The sequence below is a fragment of the Erpetoichthys calabaricus genome, chromosome 3 (genome assembly GCF_900747795.2).
Source record: "Erpetoichthys calabaricus chromosome 3, fErpCal1.3, whole genome shotgun sequence".
Taxonomy (NCBI): Eukaryota; Metazoa; Chordata; class Cladistia; order Polypteriformes; family Polypteridae; genus Erpetoichthys; species Erpetoichthys calabaricus.
In genome coordinates this window covers 9,327,254-9,344,478 of record NC_041396.2, presented here as the reverse complement: position 1 = coordinate 9,344,478, position 17,225 = coordinate 9,327,254, and the positions used below count along the sequence as shown (strand labels likewise).

General features: G+C 42.5%; 1 long non-coding RNA gene across 1 annotated transcript in view; it reads right to left on the bottom strand.

Moving 5' to 3' along the window:
• Positions 1 to 15,468, bottom strand: part of LOC127527044 (uncharacterized) — a 96,292-nt gene extending 80,824 nt beyond the window's left edge. Inside the window, exons 1-2 of the long non-coding RNA XR_007934408.1 lie at positions 15,384 to 15,468; positions 9,226 to 9,861 (exon numbers count right to left, since the gene is read on the bottom strand). This is a non-coding gene — a long non-coding RNA (uncharacterized LOC127527044). The remainder of the gene's footprint in view (positions 1 to 9,225; positions 9,862 to 15,383) is intronic.
• Between the last annotated feature and the right edge of the window lie 1,757 nt (positions 15,469 to 17,225).

Genomic DNA, 17,225 nt, shown 5'->3' with positions numbered 1-17,225 from the left:
ATAATGATCCTTGAAATGTGTGGAGAACTTGATTGGAGTCCATATGTGGCAAACTGACTGGATTGGACATCATTTAGAAAGGGACACATGTGTCCCTGTGTATAGAAGGTCCCAGAATTCACAATGCATGTCAGGACAAACACCAAGCCTTGAAGTCCAAGGATCTCTCTGTAGACCTCCACAAACAAATTGTGGAGACACATAAGTCAGGGCAAAGTTATCAAACCATTTCTAAAGCTGTGAGTGTTCAAAGTGACCTCATGAAATGTGAAATGCAAGAAATTGGGAACCACAGGACTCTTCCTAAAGCTGGACGTTCAGCTGAACTGATTAACCTGAGGAGAAGGGCCTTAGACAGCCATGAAAGCAAAATACCAATGGTCGTCTGCTGAGATGTGGGAACCTGTCAGAAGGATGAACACCTCGGCAGCCCTTCATCAATCAGACATTTATGGTAGAGATGCATTACTGAAGTCACTCTTGAGTAAAAGGCATATAACAGTTTAAAAGACTTTTGGAGAAACATTCTCTAAACTCATGAGATAAAAAACTGAACTCTTTTAACCTGCCTAATTCCATCCCTGTGGTGAAACATGGTGGTGGTATCATTATGCTATGGGGACAGGCAGACAGATTAGAATTGAGGTAAGGATGATTGCTGCGAGGTCCTTGAAGAACACCTGCTCCAGAATTCATGCCACCGCAGACCTTTCAGCATTACAATGACCTCAGGACACATCTCTGAGTGTTCTTGAGTGACCCATCCAATGCCCAGACTTGAACCTGGCAGAACATGTATGGATAGATTTGATGACGACAGATGATTTCCATCCAGTCTAATCAAGTTGGAAGGGATCTACCAGGATGAATGGGATGAACTGCCCAAATCCAGGTGTGCCAAGCTTGCAACGACTTACCCAAGAAGACTCAAACCTGCCAAAGGAGGCTTCTACAAAGTACTGAATTGAAGATTACAATTCTTCTATGAATCAGTTTTTGATTTTGATTACGTTTTCCAAATATTTCGGGAAACATGCTTCTGTTTTATTATTATAGATTATTGAGTGTAGACTGATGGGCAAAAATGCAATATTTATCCATTCAAAATGAAATCTGCAAAATAATAAAATGTGAAGTAAATGAAGGAATCTGAATACCTTCTGAAGATCATGTACGACACTCAGTTCTCATCTGAAAACAGTTCTTTCATTTTTAGAGTCAAAACTTACTGCCAGTAAGATCGTGAACTAAGAAAAGCAGAACAAATTTGAAGTGTGAACAAATGACTAGCAAAGACAAAGCAAACGTATTTGTGAAATGTGAAACAACAAACTAAAAATATTTAAAGGTGTCATTAGGAAAAAAGGAAAAGTGAGTTAACCTCCTTGGCATACACCCTGAGAATGACTTTGTCTCAGAATTCTATGTAACTACGCTGTCACACACGTACACATTGGAGGCGGATTAAAGGCTCATTGATCTGCAGGGTGGCACTGTACTAAAGCCTCTTCTTGTCCTTACAGACTGCATCTCTGTTGTTAGTCATTAGCACTAAACATAAGTAATATGATCATTATAATTTATTACTAACCCTCACCTATTCTGTTTCTCTTCTCTGTACTCACATGTGGCACTTGGTGCCACTGCCCACCCGACAAGTTGTTCTGCCTGCCTAAGGTAAAGTCATCTCTGATGGAGGTTCACAGGAATCGTCAGGTAGAGGGGTCCTTGACCCAGCACTGACTCAGCTGTGGAATGGCCAATAGGGAGAGGCAGCTTGATGGCCGAGATCTCCAGGACTCTGAACAAATCCAAGTCCTATTGTGTGGTATCATCTACTGTTGAATTCTGCTTTGTACTTGTAATATTTCTATTGCACTATAATTGAGGATTACTTGTGTTCTGTTCTGTGTATTGTATTGTATTGACCCCCTTTTATTGACACTCACTGCACGCCCAACCTACCTGGAAAGGGGTCTCTCTTTGAATTGCCTTTCTCAAGGTTTCTTCCATAGTTTTTCCCCTACAAGGGTTATTTTGTTTTGGAGTTTTTCTTCTTAGAGAGTCAGGGATGGGGGGCTGTCAAAGGGCAGGGCCTGTTAAAGCCCATTGTGGCACTTCTTGTGTGATTTTGGGTGATTTAAAAATAAATTGTATTATATTGTATGACTGAACCGCTGTGACATGCCTGGTGATTCTTGTTTAGTGAACACATCAAGCTGAGGCGTGGTGAAGTAGTGTGGCAAAAAGACAAAATGATTGCAATGAATTGGAAGGACAAATAAGACGTCTTCCTCCCAAGCATTGCTCACAATCAGCAACTGTCAATGTTCATGTTAGGAAAAATGTGGACGTCACTAAGCCTGGTGCTATGGTAGGTTACAATAGGTAGGCGGCGTTGACCGTGCGTGTCAGGCACTAACATTCTACTGTGTGTAGTTAGGTGAAATAATACTGCAGAGAAAAAAAAAAGGCTGCTTGGGGTCCCAAGTGGGCAATAAAAACATTTAATTTCAACAAAAAGAAAGTAAATGAGCAAAACTCAAGCACTTCATCTAGTGATCACTTGTCAATAAATAGTCATTTCAATCGATCGTTTTAGGTGGGTGTAGTACTTGCTTTGGGTAGCGCAGAAGCCTGGTCAACATCTAAACTGATATGCCATCCTTCAGGAGGGTGGTCTCCTTTTATATCGGGTGGCTCAGAACAGGGGGGGCTTCTTTCATTTCGGTGCCTTCCAGTGGCAGTTTCTCGAAGGCTGTGAGAGAAGAAGAGAAGTGGCGTGCCCCCTCTCATCCCAGGGTGGTATTACTTACTTTAAGAGAGCCTGGAAGAAGACCCTGTGGTGTGCATGCTTGATGCCTGTCATGCAGCGGCAACATAAAAAAATATTACAAAAAAATCTTTCAATAGCTGCTTGAGCAGAGTCTCTGTGCATTGGTGACCGTGTCAAGAAATGTCGCACAACGGACGTGTGGACACGTGACTTATTTTTCCTACTTTGATTCTGCTAATGTTTTGGAATAGATATGTTTGTCTAACACAAAATAACATTTTGTTTTGTTGATGAACATAAAAATCAATCCTTTTTTCTAAACCTCTGCTATCTGCTCTTCTTTCTGGCCATTTTTGCTGCTCTAAGGAGGCTAACCAAAGTTGACTGGGACACAGACAGAGCAAAAACAACGATAGACTTGAATGGTATCTTACACTCAGTGCCTTACCTGTTCATATTCAAACACTCGGGTTTTATGGTAAACCCTGTAAGAGAAGTAAAGCGTTAAAATGACATACTCTGATAAAGAAATGACCAACATTCTACTGAGGAATAAAATAAACAAAAAATAAATCAAACATATTTGACCCAGGAAATTAATCAACCACTAATACTACTAATAATAATAATATTATTAACAATTTTTTACATCTATATAGTGCGTGGGCGGCATGGTGACGCAGTGGGTAGCGCTGCTGCCTCGCAGTTAGGAGACCCGGGTTCGATTCCCGGGTCCTCCCTGCGTGGAGTTTGCATGTTCTCCCCGTGTCTGAGTGGGTTTCCTCCTGGCGCTCCGGTTTCCTCCCACATTCCAAAGACATGCAGGTTAGGTGGATTGGCGATTCTAAATTGGACCTAGTGTGTGCTTGGTGTGTGGGTGTGTTTGTGTGTGTCCTGCGGTGGGTTGGCACCCTGCCCGGGATTGGTTCCTGCCTTGTGCCCTGTGTTGGCTGGGATTGGCTCCAGCAGACCCCCCATGACCCTGTGTTCGGATTCAGCGGGTTGGAAAATGCGTGGATGGATATATAGTGTGTTCCTTACTACTAAAAGCGCTTTACGTAGTGAGTAGGGAGCCACTTCAACCACCACCAGTGTACAGCATCCACCTGGATGATGCCTTGGTAGCCATTTCTGCTCCAGTATGAACAGCACACATTAGCTGCTTGGTGCTGACAGGGTGAGGGATAGTTAGCCAGTTAGGGGGTGAGCCTGACTAGGCCATGGTAGCTAATTTAGCAAGGACATCGGGATACACCCTACTGTTTATGAAGGATCTTTTAAGAGCTCAGAGAATCTGGACCTCGATTTTACGTCTCATCAGAAGGATGGCACCATTTTTACAGCATTACACAAATCATCGCTACTGTCACTAAATGCAGAAGCTCGCAGTTGCGTATTTTCCATAGGCTTACAGAACCTTTTTCAAAGAAAAACTCATATCCTCCATGTGTCCTCATAATTACACACACAGATATTGCATTCTGTCCCTTATTATCTTTTCATTGCACTGTAATTTGCAGTTTTACACATTTTGTGCAGAATAACAAAATTGCTTATTTATGCTGTAATAACATTGAATTGAACAGAAAAAAAGCTACCAGGCTAAGGGTGGGCCCGGCTAAAGAAGTTAGTCCAAAAGAAGCAGAAGAAGAAGACTGGTGAGTGGAAAGAAAGGAATAAGCTAAAGGTAAGAATCAGAGCACTGAAATTTGGGACAATGACTGGGATATGGAAGACATTTGCCAGGTTTGATGGTGTGACGAATGGCACACATGGCTCAGGATGGAGCCTGAAGAGGGTGAAACAATCTATCAGGAATTCTTGCTTCCCCAATATGCTAGGTGGATGCATCCCAGGGCAACGCTATCTGTACAGACACGCAAGACATGCTGGGAATTGGAGTCTAATTTACTGTCGGTTTCCATGTGGCCACCAGGGGATGCTGCAGTGACACAAGATTCCATTTGACCTGGAAGTGTTTCCAACAAGTTCTGCCCTGGCATCCGAAAGACTCCTGGGCCTAAGATAAAGGGAGGCATCTCATCCAGGTGAGTCAGTGTTGGGGGTGGAGGATGGACAAAGCTCACCTGGGAGGTGTGGAGGAGTAGAAAGAGACAGAAGAAGAAAAAATGTGTTGTGTTTTGACTACAAAAAAAACTTTTATAAGGTATTTTGTACAAATAAACTTTTTTATTATAAAGGGGTCTTGTGTCTGTGAGGTTGTGTCTGGAGTTTGGGGTGCTGCAACACTGCTTAGTGGTCACAATGGAAAGAAGTAAAGTGGGAGAGCTGTGTGTGCAGGAAACAAGATGGAAGGGGAATAAGACGAGAATTGGGAGGAAGCTTTAAATTGTTGTACAGTGGAGCAAATGAACAAGGGAGGATATGGTGCAGGTCTGGTAGTGTCCGAAGAACTAAAAGACAGTATGTTCTTCCAGTATGAAAGAAGAATGTCAGTATGAATAGAAATTATAAGGTGATGAGTGTCAAGCTGGGCCTTGGTGAGACTGTAGTTTATGCATATGTGCATATGCTCCTCATGAGAGCTGTGAAAAAGAGGAGCTTAGCACAGTACAGGAGGGAGAAAAGGTGATTGTTAGTGGGGATCAAAATGGGCTTGTGGGAAAGAGTAGAGAGATGATAGAGAGGGGACATGGAGGGTGGAGAGTTGGGGTGATAAATGAGGAAGGGGAGAGGATAGTAGATTTTCCCATGGCATTTGATTTGATAATAGTTATGAGTATTTGATAATAGTCAGAGTGATGATTATGAAGCTGAAAACTGGAGGTGTGATGATGATTGTTGTTAGTGCATATGCCACGCAAGTTGGGTGTGTGATGGAGGAGAAAGAAGAGAAAGAAGAGAAATAAGAGCTGGATGAAGTGATGAACAGTGTACCCAAGGGACAGAAAGTGGTGATTGGAGCAGATTTCAATGGACATGTTGGTGAAGGGAACAGAGGAGACGAGGAGGTGATGGGTAGGTATGGTGTCAAGGAGAGGATTGAAGAAGGTCAGAAGATAGTGTATTTTTCCAAAAGGATGGACATGGCTGTGGTGAAGAAGAGGGCGGAACATAGGGTTACGTACAAGAGTGGAAGAAGATGCACACAGGTAGATTACATCCTATGCAGAAGAGTTGATCTGAAGGAGAGAGAAGACTGCAAAGTGGTGGGAGGGGAAAGTGTAGTTAAGAAGCATAGGATGATGATCTGTAGTATAACGTTGGAGATCAAGAAGAGGAGGAGAGTGAGGGCAGAGCCAAGGATTAAATGGTGGAAGTTGAAAAAGGAAAAGAGCAAGGCTGAGTTTAGGGAGGAGGTGAGACAGGCAGTGAGTGGTAGTAGAGTTTGCAGACAGTTGGAAAACTACAGTAGATGCAGTAAGGGTGACAGCAAGCAGGGTGCTTGGTGTGACATCTGGACAGAGGAAGGAGAAAAAGGAAACCTGGTGGTGGAATGGGTAAGTACTGGAGAGTATACAGAGGAAGAGGATGGTGAAGAAGAAGTGGGATAGTCAGAGAGATGCAGAAAGTAGACAAGAGTACAAGGAGATAAGGCGTGTTATGGTGTATAAAATCTACAAATTATTCCCTATATTTTATTATTATATTTTACTCAATACCAACAAGATGAATTCAGATGTAGGACACTTGTATAGACATTATAATAAAAAAGGCACATCCTCTTCCCTTACACCTCACTTTTATAACAGTTGTTCACGGCATAGTGCTAAAATGGTTTTATAGCCTGGGAGAGGAAGACTGTGCTGATACCTGAGGCTATTGATTACTTTATGGATGGACATCTGGGACAACAATTTGGTTTACAGCCTGGGAAAGGAGGACATGCCGATATTTAAGGCAATATCAAAAAACTTTATTTTCTGGGAAAAGATAGATTAAAGAGTTTGAGCAAAATTCATCCATCATATTGACAGCCAACCAATCATGTGCATGCAGCAATCATGTGTTGTGAAACAACGGCATAGCATTTTATAATAAATATGCATCAGAAGAAGAGAAACAGTGATGATGGAAAAGCGATGTCAGAAGAGAAAACAAAGACACGTATGACCAGTTTTCATCTGATTGTTAGTTAACATCATTTTCTTGGACATCGATTGCAAAATCAAACGCTAACCTCGGTCATTCATCCTTGTCATCTGTAACTTTTTCGTAAGCTTTTTCTAAAGACTATATATATCTAGACTTTTCTATCAGTCCTATTTTCTGGTGGAATGGGGAAGTACAGGAGAGAATACAGAGGAAGTTGATGACAAAGAAGAAGTGGGATAGTCAGAGAGATGGAGAAAGTAGACAAGAGTACAAGGAGATAAGGAGCAAGATGAAGAGAGAGGTGGCGAAGGCTAAAGAAAAGGCGTATGATGAGTTGTATGAGAGGTTGGACACTAAGGAGGGAGAAAAGCACCTGTACCGATTGGCTAGACAGAGGGACCGAGCTGGGAAAGATGTGCAGCAGGTTAGGGTGACGATGGAAACTTACTCACAAGTGAGGAGAGTGTTTTGAGCAGATACATTGAGAGGCTGATGGATGAAGAGAACGAAAGAGAGAAGAGGTTGGATGATGTGGAGATAGTGAATCAGGAAGTGCAATGGATTAGCAAGGAGGAAGTAAGGACAGCTATGAAGAGGATGAAAAATGGAAAGGCTGTTGGTCCAGATGACATAGCTATGGAAGCATGGAGGTGTTTAGGAGAGATGGCAGTGGAATTTTTAACCAGATTGTTTAATGGAATCTTGGAAAGTGAGAGGATGCCTGAGGAGTGGAGAAGAAGTGTACTGGTGCCGATATTTAAGAATAAGGGGGATGTGCAGGACTGTAGTAACTGCAGGGGCATAAAATTGACGACCCACAGCATGAAGTTATGGGAAAGAGTAGTGGAAGCTAGGTTAAGAAGTGAGGTGATGATTAGTGAGCAGCAGTGTGGTGTCATGCCAAGACAGAGCACCACAGATGCAATGTTTTCTCTAAGGATGTTGACGGAGAAGTTTAGAGAAGGCCAGAAGGAGTTGCCTTGTGTCTTTGTGAACCTGGAAAAACCATATGACAGGGTGCCTCGAGAGGAGCTGTGGTATTGTATAAGGAAGTCGGGAGTGGCAGAGAAGTACGTAAGAGTTGTACGAGATATGTACTAGGGAATTGTGACAGTGGTGAGGTCTGCGGTAGGAGTGACAGAGGTGGGATTACATCAGGGATCGGCTCTGAGCCCTTTCTTATTTGCAGTGGTGATGGACAGGTTGACAGACAAGATTAGACAGGAGTCCCCATGGACTATGATGTTTGCTGATGACAATGAGATCTGTACCGATAGTAGGGAGCAGGTTGAGGAGACCCTGGAGAGGTTGAGATATGCTCTAGAGAGGAGAGGAATGAAGGTCAGTAGGAACAAGACAGAATACATGTCTGTAAATGAGAGGGAGGTCAGTGGAATGGTGAGGATGCAGGGAGTAGAGTTGGAGAAGGTGGATGAGTTTAAATACTTGGGATCAACAGTACAGAGTAATGGGGATTGTGGAAGAGAAGTGACAAAGAAAGTGTAGGCAGGGTGGAATGGGTGGAGAAGAGTGTCAGGAGTTATTTGTGACAGACGGGTATCAGCAAGAAGTAAAGGGAAGGTCTACAGGACAGTAGTGAGACCCGCTACTGTATGTTATATGGGTTGGAGACGGTGGCACTGACCAGAAAGCAGGAGACAGAGCTGGAGGTAGCAGAGTTAAAATGCTAAGATTTCCATTGGGTGTGACGAGGATGGACAGGATTAGAAATGAGGACATTAGAGGGTCAGCTCAGGTTGGACGGATGGGAGACAAAGTAAGAGATGCAAGATTGTGTTGGTTTGGTCATGTGCAGAGGAGAGATGCTGAGTATATTGAGAGAAGGATGCTAAGGATAGAGCTGCCAGTAGTCATTGATATGTGACAAGGTCCTAAATATGACAGCTTTAATAGACCTGCCATTGTGATTTCTCAAACATTACGATGCACTGAAATGGGGTGACCATGTAGAAAGTGTTGTCATTTCTACATGGTGTGACTGAAATGTATGCAAATACCTTAACATGAAAGTCTACTATGAGCATTTTTATCACATCTGAATTTTTTGATTTGTAACTTTAAACTGTAAAGCAGAGGGGGAAATCAAAGAAAAATGTGTCTTGTCCCAAAAATTATGGAGAGCACTGAATTTGCTTTTATGTTGTCAAAAAATTCAAGGGAACAAATTACAAATCAAAAAGTAAAAAACATCTTACTTCTACAACCGTTCTTCTCACTCATAGGGGCCTGAAAGAGAATAATATATGACTGAGCAGAAGGTAAAGCATTGGACTTAAGTTTTCAATATCAATGATAACTTCACATGATAATCACAGAGCATTGAAAATGAAATAAATTAAAAATAAAGAATCCCTGACTAGCACTCAGATGACTTGAGAGATGTTCACATCTATAAGAGAGCAGCTACTCCATGATGGGTGTCAGTGCATTTTAAAAATGGTAGATGATCAATCAGCTATCATGTTTGCTCACATTTTGAAGACCTCACTGATAGAAGTGATGTCCCTGCCTTCTGTGTAATAACAACAATTTCCCTTTCCAAAAGAAAACAATTAAATTCCTTGAGAAGCCGACATATTGAAAATTAAGTGAAATGTGGACTTCTGGAATATCATCAACAGGTCAATACATTTCCCGTTTACAGTGGATTCAGAAAGTATTCAGACCCCTCCACTTTTTTACATTTTGCTATGTTGCAGCCTTGTGCTAAAATCGTCTCGATTAATTTTTTATTCATCAAGCAACACCCAATACCCCAGAATGACTAAGAGTGAAAAATATATTTTGGCAAAGTTATTAAAAATACAAATCTGAAGTAGCACATTATTGTAAGAATGTATACCCTTTATTCAGTACTTAGCTGAAGAACCCTGGGCAGCAATTCCAGCCTGCAGACTTCTTGGACTTGCTACAACGAGCTTCACCACCCTATTTGAGGATTTTCTGACATTCTTCTGCGCTGATCCTCTCAAGCTCTGTCTGGCTGAATGGAGATCGCTGTCATTGTCCTGTTGGTAGGTAAACCTTTGGCCCAGTCTGATGTCCAGAACACCCTGGAGCAGATCTTCATTAAGGAAATCTCTGCACTTTGTTTCAGCTTTCCCTCAACCCTGACTTGTCTCCCGTCCCCAACCCCACAGCATGATGCTGCCACCAGTCCATACTTCAGTATTGTATTCACCAGTTCATGAGTGGTGCCTGGTTTCCTCCAAACATGATGCTAATCTTGGTGTCATCAGACCAGAGAATTTTATTTCTAATAGTCTGAGAGTCCCTTAGGTGCCTTTTTGCAAACTCCAAGCAGGCTTCTGTCTGTCTACTCTGTCATAAAGCCCACATTGGTGAAATTATTTCACTCTGTTAGTTTCTGTCATCTCCATACAGGTTCTCATCAGGCTCTTGGTCACCTCCCTTACTAAAGCCTTTCTCGTACAATTGCTCAGCTTCTCCAGGTGGCTCACTCTAGGGAGAATTGTGGTTGTCCCATACTTCTTCTATTTAAACATTTTGATGGCAACTGGGTTCTAGGGATCATTTAATGCTGCAGGAATTTTTTTCTTGCTTTCCTCAGAACTGTGTCAACACCATACTGTCTCCAAACTGTTCAGGTGAGTTCATTGGTTTTTCATTTTTTGATTTTGATATACTTTATTAATTCCAAAGAAGAAACTGTCTTTTCACACGACCTTTGGGGTCAGAGTGCAGGGTGACCCATCGTACCCATGGAGTAGGATCCCTTCTGGCAGTAACACCATTTGATCTGGCAACCTTCCAGATACCAGTGCAGGTCCTTAGCCATGGGACCACCACTTCTGTTCATCTGTGGGACCTTTTATAGACATCTGTGTGTGCCTTTACTAATCAGTCAAATCAAATGAATTCACCACAGGCGGACTCCAAACAAGATGTACAAATAACTCAGTGATGATAATAAAATGAGGTGCAGCTGAGCCAGATTTCTAGTGTCATCGCAAATGGCCTGAATACTTGTCTCGATGTGAGATTTTAATTTATTTTTATTACATTTTTTAAGATGTCGAAATCATTGTTTTTGCTTTCATTCTGAGATACTGAGTGTTGCTTGATGTAAGAAAAATGTGATGCAAATGATTTTAGCAACAACAAAACAAAATGTGTAAAATGTAAAAAAGGTCCGAATACTTTTTGAATCCTCTGTACTTCTCACGATTGTGGAACACTTGGAGAATAAAGGCTGCTGTGCCAGACTACCATTAATAGAATTTAGTGTTTAAATGATGTTTGGTATTTTTCAACTTGAATGTATTTCTTCACAAACATGATACAGACATGGACACATTTGTTGGTACCCTTCCAGCTCATTGATAAAGTGCTGTATGCCCCCTGAAAAGTGATGACATGTCCCCTGTGAATCTGCATGCCTTTGATATGTCATTGAGTAAAGTTTGAAAAGAGAATAACTGGTGCTTATTCTACAGAGATCTTCTAAAATGGTCTGGACACATTTGTTGGAACCCCTAGAAAAGACCCTAAATAATTGAATTCAAGTGATTTTTCAAACTTCCTCTTTTCTTGAATGCGCACAACACGTCTCTAATCATGCAATCCCATATTCAGCAGATTTAAATGGAGAAGAATCGTCACTCTGCTGTTTGGTGTAACAGTGTGACACGCACTGAACATGGACCAGAGAAAGCAAAGGAGAGAGACGTTTGAAGAGACCAGAAAGAAAATGATAGACAAGCATGTTAAAGGCAAAAGCTAGAAGAACATCTCCAAACAGCTTGATGTTCCTGTGACAACAGTTGCACATATTATTAAATGTTTAAGGTCCTGGGACCTCCTTAGATGCAGTTGCAAGAAGAAAATCAACCTCAGATTGGGCAGAAAGATAGTGAGAAAGGTAGACTAAAAACCATGGACAGCGTCCAAAGAGATAAAAGCTGAACTCCAAGATTAAAGTCCATCAGTATCTCTTTGCACTATTTGAGTGACATTGGGCTCAATGAAAGAAGACCAGGAGGAATCCATTGTTGAACAAAAAACATAAAAAAGCCAGACTAGAAGTTGCATAAATACATATTGACAAGCCACTATGCTTCAGGGAGAAAGTCCTTCGGACTGATGAGACAAAACTGGAGCTTTATAGCAAGTCACTTCAGCTCTGTGTCCAAAGACAAGAAAATGAAGCTTTCAAGGAAAAGAACACCAGACCTACTTTGAAACATGGAAGAGGCCTGGTTATGTTTTAGGGCTGCTTTGCAGTGTTCCCTGCACAGGGTGCCTTAAGTCTGTGCAGGGAACAATGAAATCTCAAGACTATCAAGATATTTTGGAGTGAAAATTACTGTCCAGTATCATGAGAAGTCAAGCAAAATGACACCTTTTATTGGCTAACTAAAAAGATTACAATATGCAAGCTTTCAAGGCAACTGAAGAAGAGGCCTGAGTTGCCTTGACTTCTCACTACATTCATAATGGCTAACACGATACAACACCCTACTGCCCAGTGTCAGACAGCTCTGTCTGAGTCGCAGGTCCTGGATCCTCCAATAAGATATGGAGCTAAAAACACACAGCTAAACGCACCCAGAAACAGCAAAGAACAAAACATTGGACAATTCTGACGTTGCCATCTAGGAGCCCTGATTCAAATTCTATCAAACATCTGTGGAAAGTACTGAGACATGCAGTGTGGAGAAGACCCTTCAGGAGCAGTTTGAGTGGACCAAACGACTTGTGGACGGGTGCAGAAGCTCCTGGAATTGCTTGTTTGCAGTTGTACAACAGGTTAAGGGTCCCATCATTTCTGTCCATGCCTTTATCATTTGTGTTATTATTTGAAATATTCTATTGAATTAAAACTCTAAAGCAAAGTCTGATTTTTGTTGTACACAGAATAAACAATGATTGTTGCCAATTAGTTTTGTCAGTTTCAAGTTATTTCAGAGACAATTGTGGGTTCATCTTTTTTCATAAAGGGGTACTGACAAATTTATCCATGTCTGTATATTTGTATTTACCATATGAAATTGTGTTCTGAAGTTTAGTGCTCTCTATATTATAAAAGAAATATCTTGCCCACAGTGGCCCTTTACATTGTAGTGTACAGGGCACGGAGGAAAAATTTTTAATCTTTCCAAATATGTTAATTTTCTCAAGCCAAGACATTTGTGAGTATTGACCCATGCCTTTCCTTGTTTGAAGCGAATATTTATGACAACAAAAGGGATCTGGAAATAATCGTTTTATCTCATATTCCTGGTATGTCATTTTCTTCTGGTAAAGGTACATTTTCTATTCTCTTGTGCGAGTTCTCACATAAATATAAAAGTAAATTAAAATAAAACCAACCATGTGGTGTGAAAAGTCAACTTTGGTCTGTTGAGAGGAAACCACAACCAGGAACAGGTGAAATGATGTTGGGCAGGAAGGGTAAGCGGTGAGCCATCTCACATGGCTGGTCTTCTTTTAGGACAGATGATTCACATAACTCCAGTGTTTTTTATTTGAAAGGGACATGTATAAACTATTTTGCAATGTGTGAGTAACCACAAGATGCAGATTAATACTTGACAATTATCTTAGCTTGAAAAATGGTCGTATTCTGTAGGTTTTTAAGAGTTTCCTTCATACCCCCCAGCCAACAATGTAAAGTGCCAAGTCATGTCAAGTCAAATTGGGGAGCATGCACTGGTGCAGTGAGTTGCCGCACCCACGACGAAACAACTCAGGATCCCAGTTTGCAACCCCCCAGGCAGACACACAGTCCAGTATCACCCTCCGGAAATGACCCTCTATCTGCGGCCACCAGGTGTTACGTGGGCGACCCCTTGGCCTGGTCCAGCCACTCGGGTCCCCAACAATGAGGATCGTACGAGTCGAATCACCCTCAGGGAAACGCGCCACATGGCTGTAGTGCCGTAACTGACGCTCCCTCACAATGCAGGTCATGTGCCTCATTCAGGACTCCATGACCAGCTGCTCATTCGACACAAAATGTCAAACCAACGGTACCCAAGGATTTTCCGGAGAGACACAGTACCAAAGGAGTCCAGTCTTCATCTCAGGTCACTGGATAGCGTCCATATCTCAAAACCATATAGCAAGACAGAAAGCAATAGGACTCTAAAGACTTGGACCTTCAATTTTTTGCACAGATATCAGGAGCGCCACACACCCCTTTCCAGCGACCTCATGACTCCCCATGCTCTCCCAATCCATCTACTGACTTCATAAGAAGAGTCACCAGAGACATGAATGTCACTGCCAAGGTAAGTAAACCTCTCGACAAGGTCAACACTCTCCGCAAACAGACACACTGCTGATGGCTGTGCCCAAGAGGTCATTAAAGGCCTGGATGTTGGTTTTTATCAGGACACTCACAAGCCCAGACACTCAGACTCCTCACTCAGTCTCTCGAGCACCTCGATCAGAGCCTGCATTGACTCTGCGAAGATCACAGCATCATCAGCAAAGTCAGTATCAGTGAATCTTTCTTCACCAACTGATGCCCCACAGCCGCTGGACCCCACGACCTTGCCCAACACCCAGTCCATACAAGCATTGAACAGAGTAGGAGGAAGAACACACTGCTGACAAACCCCAGAATCAACTGGAAAAAACACAGAGGTCCTGCCTCCACTCTGCTCATCACTCACAGTTCCAGTGTACAGGCCGGCCATGATATCCAGCAACCTCGAGGGGATCCCACAAACCCTCAGGATGTCCCACAAGGGAAGCTCGATCAACTGAGTCGAACGCTTTGTGAAAATCGACAAAGGCTGCAAAGAAACTCTGCTGATATTCACGTTCGTAAAGTGCCAGTGTGGGCAAAATATTTTTTAGAAATTTATAGAAAGCACTTAATGTTAGAAGACAATTTCTTGTGTCAAATGCATACACACCACGTTTGTGAAAAATTACTTTAACTTGAAAAATATCAAACTTATCCTTTAACACCTTAGTACCAGCACTTTATGTGTCACTGGATTTTAGATGCCATCTGTGCTCACCGTGGAGTCCATCCTCACCGGTTGTGTAACGTGATGGCCTGGCACATGATCAGTCCATGGAGTTGTGTGGTCTGTAATGAAATTGTGGTGAGGCACAGATCATGGCGAGGGGATCACACCATTTCTAAACTGATTTTGAATCAATTTCCAAACCTTTCTGAACACACGTCTCCACTTTGTCATTATGGATTATGGAGAGTAGATTGATGGGCAAAAATGTCAAAACCTCTCCATTTCAGATATTAAATGTATGACGCAATAATGTGTACAGAAAGTGAACGGAGTCTGAACACAATCTGAACCCACTGTAACAACAAGGCAAATAAAATGTGCAGATGTCCAATGTACACAAGTACTGCTCTCCTGCTAACTCCATAGTTGTTTATACAGTATATAAACTAAAAATTGAAAATCAGCAAGAATTTAAAAGCATTTCATTCAGTTAATTGTTGTGTCTGAGAAGACCCTGCAGTATTCATTTCAGGTTTAGAGTAAATCAACTAAACTGACCAGAAATGTGGAGCATTAATACTCACCGCAGCCACCATTGCAACAAGCAGAGCGACGGTGACGAGGAGGCAAACTGCTTTCAAGGCAAACATGGTGATTGTCTCGGAGGTTGAGGTCTCAGGATCTCTAAACACTTAGCCGTGTTATGGACTTTTATATGTTTAGACAAATGCAAATACACCAATCATAAAATAAAAAAGTGATCTCACTAATTTGGATTTGTGTGTAATATGGGAACATAATAAATTATTTGGTTCTTTATCACCAATGTTGAAAATTTGACTATATAGGACCTGAAGGTAGTTTTATTAAACTACTTCTTTATTACACGAGTTTTACAAAGGAGAAAAAATAATACACTTTAAAGTGCAGAGGCGGCTTTTACTTCTGAATAGATCAAGGCAGAAACCTAAGGAACAATAAAATAAGTCAAAAAGCCTAAATAACTCAATTAGTATTAGATAAGGCTGTCAAATTTTTCAAAAGAGCAGTGGGCCTGACTGGAGTTGGAGCCGAATGTCCTGACCTGAGCAGTCGCTCAAGTGGAATAAACATCTGGCAGCACTCCTTGTGGTGTGCCATGCATAGCAGGGGGAGTTGTCCTCATTCTGCGACCAGTAGGGGACATTGCAGCACCCCAAACACAACCACAGTGACACAAGCCCCAGATTCATATAAAAGGTTTCTTATAATAATTACCTTAACAAAGGACTTCTTTGTAATAATAACCCCACCACAAGCACAATTCTCCTCTTTTCTTTCGTTCCGTTCCTCACGGGTGAGCTTTACCCTCTTCCAGCCAACTCCAACTCACCCGGAGGAGGTCCAGCAGCTCTTTTCATCTTAGAGCCAGGAGTGCTTTCAAGTCTGTCACATTGCATCTAGGAAGGTCAGTGACAAGAGAGCCTGCAGCTTCTCCTGGTGGCACCCGAGGACCCCATCAGGGCTGCCCACCAAAACTGCAACTCCCATACAGCCCTACAGGTGTTGGAATGGGAAGAACACCAGAAGGTATGGAATTTATAATAAACGTATAATAATATTTTACTATGTATTATAAGTGCATATATTATACTGTATATATTGTGGCGGAGAGCCTGGGCCCTGATTATGGAAGGACCAGGGAGGAGAGGTTTTTCAAGCCCATTTCAAGCCATTTTCCGCCACACCCAGAAGTGCAGCCGGAAGGAGATTGTTGGGCACCTGGAGTCCTTCCTGGCACTCTATAAAAAGTGGCCATTTGCTAGAACTTGGCGGCCAGAGTTGGGAGGAAGAGAGCAAAGCCTGAGGAGGAGTGGAGGCCTATGGACTGGCGGCAAAAGGAACTGTATTATGGTCTGTGAGTACTGAGTGCTGTGTTGGTGATTTGTGCACTGTGGAACTAAATAAACCGGGTGTGGTTGTTGAACCTGTGCCCTGACTGTCTGTGTCGGGGTTAGGGCGGCTATGCAATATATATATTGTGGGGGACTGCCGGGGCCTTTAACCAGCAAGGATGCCAGGACAGTTTCTCCGCCGGGCTGACAGAGGGCATCCTCCTTGCTTTTCAGTGGTGCCACAATTCTTGAGCATGGGAGCTCAACCATACTGGGGGCCGTGGTCACCACCAGGGGGGGCGCATGGACTTTTACAGGCCCCTATTTGCCAGAACTTCTGCCACACCTGGAAGTGCTGCCCGAAGAAGCTTCTTCCGGGTCCCCAATAAAGGGAGCCAGTCACCACCACTCAATGGCCAGAGTTGTGAGGAAGAGGAGAAAGCCTAAGGAGGAGTGGAGACGGAAGGACTGGCGGCATGAAGGGACTGTGAGCCTTGTGTTGTGTTGGTGCACTGTGCACAAGACTGTAAATAAACTGTGCACTGGGTGCAA